Below are 6,375 nucleotides of genomic sequence, written 5' to 3' on the forward strand. Positions count from 1 at the left end.
GGTGCCTCCCCCAATTTTGTTTTTAAAGAGCATTTGCTAATGATTTACTTTCAAAGAAAAAAGCTGGATACAAATCTATGTGGGAAGTTTGAGCTCAAATTTTTAAATAACCATCTGATTACATGTAGACATGTATAAAATTTCAGATACAGACCAAAAAAGACAGGAACAATACCTAAATGTTAACAGTTAAGAATTATTCCCTAGTGATGGGATTATGACTTATGTTTTTTTATTTGAAATTTTCATTTGAAAATGTATTTCTTAAATAATGAGAACAAAAATCTCATTTAAAAAGAAAGTATCCTCTCATCCTATCTGTAAAATCTGTTTAAAGAGCTGAGAATAGAGAAACCCTAAACATGAAGGCATGTGTGTGATAGCCTTTTTTTTTTTTTTTTTTTTTTTACTCTTTTCATTTTCTAATTCTCAGAGAGACTGACTATTGCTAGCTCATTTTAATTAGGAATGAATTCTGCTTTATACATTTATGCTTTTATATTTGTAATTTCTCTCTTATTTCTTTTGCTTCAATCTCAATGTAATTTTTCTGACTTCTTAAATTCAATGCCTAGCTTATCAATTTTCAATCTTTCTTTTTCTCTTCTTAAAATAAGCATCTAAGACTTCGTACTTTTTCTGTAAGTACCACTTTGGTTGCATCTTCCAAGTTTTGAAATGTTGTATTTTCCTTATTACTTAGTTATAAATATTTTCTACTTTTCTTTATGATCTTTCCCTGTCTATGTGTTTTTAAATGTGCTTTTAAAATTTCCAATTATGTGAGTTTGGGCTTTTTTTTTTCATTGATTTCCAGCTTAGTTATATCGTGATTATACAATGTGGTGTATATGATTCTGATACTTTGAACATTTTTAAAACATGTTTTATGGTTACTATTTGTAAATATTTTATTTACTTTTTTTAATTTTATTTTTTATTTTTTAAAATTTACATCCAAATTAGTTAGTGTATGGTGCAACAATGATTTCAGGAGTAGATTCCTTTATGTACTTTAAAAGTATATGTTTATTCAAATACTGGGTTCAAGATTCAATAGTGTCCATTAGGAGAAGTTGTTAATTTTGTCGTTCAGATCCTCGGTTTCTTTTTGGCTGTTTGCTTGATCTATAGTATCTATGAAGATTAAATGGGTGTATGTATGTATACTAATTTGTATAATCTTATTTACATATTATATATAATATAAATATAGAATCTATTTATTATATATTATTTATCATATATTATATTATAATTAATTATATATTAATATATTATATATTATAATTATATATTATATTATATATTTATTATATGATTATATATTATTATGTTATATATTATTAATATATTATCTATATATTATATATTATATTATTATATATAATAATTATATTATATATTATTATATAGATATATAATAAGTAAATATATAAATACACACATATCTCAGAAAACAGTGTTTGGCACATGGATACAATTTATAAGTAGTCTATAACGTAGTGGCTTAAAAAAATTTTCTTTAATGTTTATTCATTTTTGAGAGACAGAGTGTGAGTGGGGCAAGGGGCAGACAGAGATAGGGAGACACAGAATCTGAAGCAGGCTCCAGGCTCCAAGCTGTCAGCACAGAGACCAGCACTGGGCTCAAACTCACAAACTGCGAGATCATGACCTGAGCCAAAGTCAGACGCTTAACCAACTGAGCCAACCAGGCGCCACTATAATGTAGTGGTTTAAAGATGTACTATGGAGTCAGAATGCTCAGATTCAAATCTGGGCTCTGCCTTATTAGCTGTGTGATCCTGGTCAGGTTTATTTAAGGCATTTGTGCCTCTGTTTCTGAATTTGTAAAGTAGGAATAAGAACAGAGCTGTGTACATTTTGAGTTGGTACATATAAAGCTCTTAGAACCAGGGTGACTCAGAACCCAGTGTAGTTGGAGCAGATTTGCAATGTCTAGGACCTGGAAATACCACAGCTACAACAGAATGGGAAGGGAGTGAAGAAAGGTCCTAAGGTTCTAGGGAGAGAATAGGGTCAGAAGTCTGAGGAGGGAAAGGTAAAGTAGGCAAAGGTAAGAGCAGGCATTGCTAGGCTAGAGAAAGTGCAAGAGAGGCGAGCACTTCATTTTGTCGTTTTGACGCATGTTTGGAGAGTATAAACATAATAGCCATCATAATCTGATTCCTAAAACCCTAGTCTCTGGTGTATATACTTCCATCCCACTGAAAAGGTACAAGGAGGGGGTGTCTGGGTGGCTCAGTAGGTTAAACATCTACTCTTTATCTCAGCTCAGGTCTTTATTTCAGCTCAAGTCTTGATCTCAGTGTTGTGAGTTCAAGCCCCACGTTGGGTTCCATGCTGGGCATAAAGCCTACTTAAAAAAAAAAAAAGCTACAAGGAAAGGATACAATTATGAAAACTACAACTATTTATATTTAGAATGACTCCTGCTAGTTCTGCTTCCTGCTTTGTGAGATGAAGCTGGAAGTTAGGGACAAGATTCCAGTCCCAGAGGAACTGGGATACCTGGTAGGAAACCAAGGTAAGAAGTCAAGCTTGAGTGTGTGTAATTGGGCAGATAGGGCAGGACACACAAACCTGGCTACTAAAATCCTTTTACTACATGTGATGCCTGGCTACCCTGGCCAGAGCCAGCCCATGCCTGACCCAAGGAACAAAACCAGTTCAAATCAAATGTTTTTTCTGCATTAATATGAAAACACACACACGCACACACACACACACACACACACACACACACACACAATCTGATTTCACTCCTGCCTGAAATCACACTAAATTTATAATAAAGGTTTTTTTTAAGATGTAAACCAACAAATATTCAGAGATTAGGGGAGACAGCAGCAATAAAATTACAGAAGCTACAAAGCATACTGATAAAACATAACTGACAAAACCACCTTAAAAAAACATGAAAATCCCAAGCTTTAGGAGTAGGGGTGGTAAGCTGAGAGCCAGCATAATTTACATGTCAGAATCTTCAAAAGACTCCCCGATGGATAGCACCAGATACATCTGGAACTGGGAGTAAAGGAAGACCAACGAGAAGGATTGGGTGAGTCCCTGTATCCCTCTCTATGTCACTGGAAAACGGCAGACACTTGAAAGTTTATCCTCTGGAAAGGGTAAAAGAGAGGGTCTCTGAGTTCACCAAAGAGATGGATATTACACCAAAACTAGAGAGATTAAGTGACTGTTACATCCTGAATGAGGGATACTGAGACACACCTGCCCCAAAGCCCTTTTAATCCACTCAGATCTCAGAGTAACTATTAGCCAGAACTTTCCCTTCTAAGTTGGAGCCTCTTGTAGGGAGTCTAGCCAGTGCAAGAGCGAAAACTTAGATACTAACTGTGGTAGGCTGAATAATAACCCCCCAGAGTGTCCATGTCCTAATCCCAGGGGACTGTGAATATGTTACCCAGAAATGGACTTTGTAGATGTCATTAAATTAAGGATTTTAAAAAGGGGAGATTATCCTGGATTACCCAGGTAAACCCAACATAATCACAAAGGTCATTATAAGAGGGAGACAAGTATCACTTTCAGAGAAAGAAGATACAAGGACAGAAACAGGAATCGGAGAGGAGAGAAGCTGTCAGGAGGGGGTCAATCAAGGAATGCAGGTAGCCTGCAGAAGCTGGAAAGGTCGAGGAAATGGATTCTCACCTAGACCTCCAGAAGGAACTTGGGCCTGCTAACCTCTTGATTTTATAACAGTGAAACTGATTTTGGACTGTCATTCCCCAGACCTGTATGATAATAAACTTCTGTTGTTTTATGTTACTATGTTTGGAGTTATTTGTCACCACAGCTATATGAAATAATATAGTGGCATTTGCAATGCTTCAATAAATGGCTCACCCAGTTTACCCAACAATGAAGTTCAGAGTCAATAAGCACACACTCAACTTCCAATTAGCTCTTCCCTTCCTTCATAATCATGAGCAGATAGGCAAGGGCCCTCACACATCTGAGGAACACGTCTTACATGAAAGATAGAGACTTTTGTTTTAGTCTCTATCTCTATCTAAATGAAGACCGATTCAGAGGAAACCAATTTGGAAAGACGAAAACTTTAAAAATATATATATCATGCATTCCTCAGGAAGATGAGAAGATTTTGTGTTCATGAAGGAAGACAAGAATTATATATTTTTTAAAAGCATTCAACGAACAACAACAAAACTCTTAGAAATTAAAAATAAGATAGCATAAATGAAAAACTCAGTATAAGATTTGGAAAATGAAGTCAAGGAATCACTTAGAGACTAGAGCAAAAAGAATAAGATTTTTTTAAGTGAGCAAAAACTAAGGAAAATTAGAAAACTAGTCAGTCTAAGAAGTCAACACCAACTGATAGAAATTTCTGGAAAGAAAGAACAGACAAGATGGAAGACAAAAATAACAATGCAAGAAAATTTCATGAAACGGAAGAGCATGACTATCCATATAGAAAAGTTATTCCAAATAGAGTTTTAAAACCCCTGATTGAAAGAGGATATTCTACAAGCTTTCAGAGGAAAAACGGAACAGGTCACATAGAAAGTATAGGGAATCATATTGGCTTTAAATTTCTAATAGCTAAATTAGAGAACAACTGGAGAAATGCCTTTAAAAGGAAGGAAATAACTTTGAAGGAAATTATTTCCATGATACATGACATTTTCTATGAGCAACTTCTCAAAATATCACCTTCCTGGAGAATGCACTCCACCAAAATGAGAGAATTCTTCCTCCTTGAAGAGGAAGAATTAAGATTCAGGAAACAGGAGATAGAACACAGAATAAAAGTGAGGGGAATTCCCAGAAAGGAGGAAAAGTGTGTTCCAAAATAACACCTGTTCACCAGGTGTAGAGCAATAGTCCCCTGGAGCAGTATGACTTGAGACACAAATATACATCAAGGGCAGTGATCACAAAGAGCCCTGATGCAAACATACTATCCTTTAACTTGAGGACAGTATGCCCGAGTGAAATTTGTATCTATACCTGGTCTGGCTTACCCATGTGCTGATGATGTTCCTGCTCTCCCTTCTGTTGTCCACTCTTTCAATCAGCTGAGGACCCTCAGCACTTCTGCAAAGTGCTCCTCTGCCAGCTCCTAAGAACTGAGAGGCCATGGGACTGTTCCACTTATCTTCTCCCAAGAGCCTTCAGCCAAAAGTTACACAGTTGCCCTTTTCGAACACAAATGGGTTTATGTTTGCTATTAATTTTTTTCTTCAAAAAGAAACAATATATTGTTTAAGAAATAGATATCTTAAATAAAATGATTACAGAAAAGAGCAGCTTACTTTCCAGAGAATGAGCTGTGTTCACCTAGGCCAATTCAAACCTCTCCCTGCCTGTTCCTGGGTCTTTGACAATAAGTTCTGGATTTCATACAAAATGGTTTTTTGGAAGTCAGGGGAATTTTAGTTCAAGGAAAGTCTCAAGCACAGCAGTGCAGGAACTTCCATTAATATTGAGGTTTGGTAGCCTTTCCCACTTTCTCCAAATTTGTAAGCAATCATATGTGCAACCTAGATCATGTCCTCCATATTCTTCCATGTGCCCTGAGGTATTTGGGCACCCTTAGGAACTCTGGTTCTGGTAGAGTTCATGACTTGCCCTCTAGGCACTAAGGTTAATATATTTGAGTGATTCTAAAGATTTTTATAAAAACTTATTTTTATTTATAGACAAAGTTGGGAGCCTGAGATCTTTAGAGAACAACTCACTATAGTTTCTGGACTACCCTTCATCCCTTTTATTTTCTGTGAGAATCTGGTTCTCTGTTTCCAGAACCACTGTATCTAATGTCGAGATACAACAGAAGATACTCAATGGAAATTGGAACTCCTTTAGGCTGGGAGCTGTGGTTTCGTCTGCAGACCACGTACATAGATCCCTGCCGAATGAGTACCACTGAGCAATCTTGGCTTCAGGGCGTCCAGTTACAGCTATTCCCGAAGGGCCTAGAAAAAAGAACCCTGGAAAATCAGCAAATGTGAAAGCTTCCATTCCAGGGAGCAGGAAGAGGTACTCTAGCTGAGTCCTGCAGCTCTAGGGAATCCATCGGGTCCACCGTGGTGGAAATCTCCAGGAGTACAAGTGCTGACTGTCATGGAGGAGTCTTCCATCAGCTTCTCCAAACTGGAAAATGAAGCTCCTAGGAGTCATTTGGTGTTCGTGGATATGACAGGGCATATCTCACTGCTTAACCTCTAAGTTTAAAGCCTACTCTTCCCCTATTTTGGCAGAGGCAGCAGTATCCAGCCTAGGGGAAAGACAGGAAGATGGAAGAGAAACATTTGCAGGAATCCTGGAGGCAGTTCTGAGTACCTTGCGTCAGCTTTTATA

This window comes from Panthera onca, chromosome C2 (assembly GCF_046562875.1).
Source record: "Panthera onca isolate mPanOnc1 chromosome C2, mPanOnc1 haplotype 2, whole genome shotgun sequence".
Classification (NCBI taxonomy): Eukaryota; Metazoa; Chordata; class Mammalia; order Carnivora; family Felidae; genus Panthera; species Panthera onca.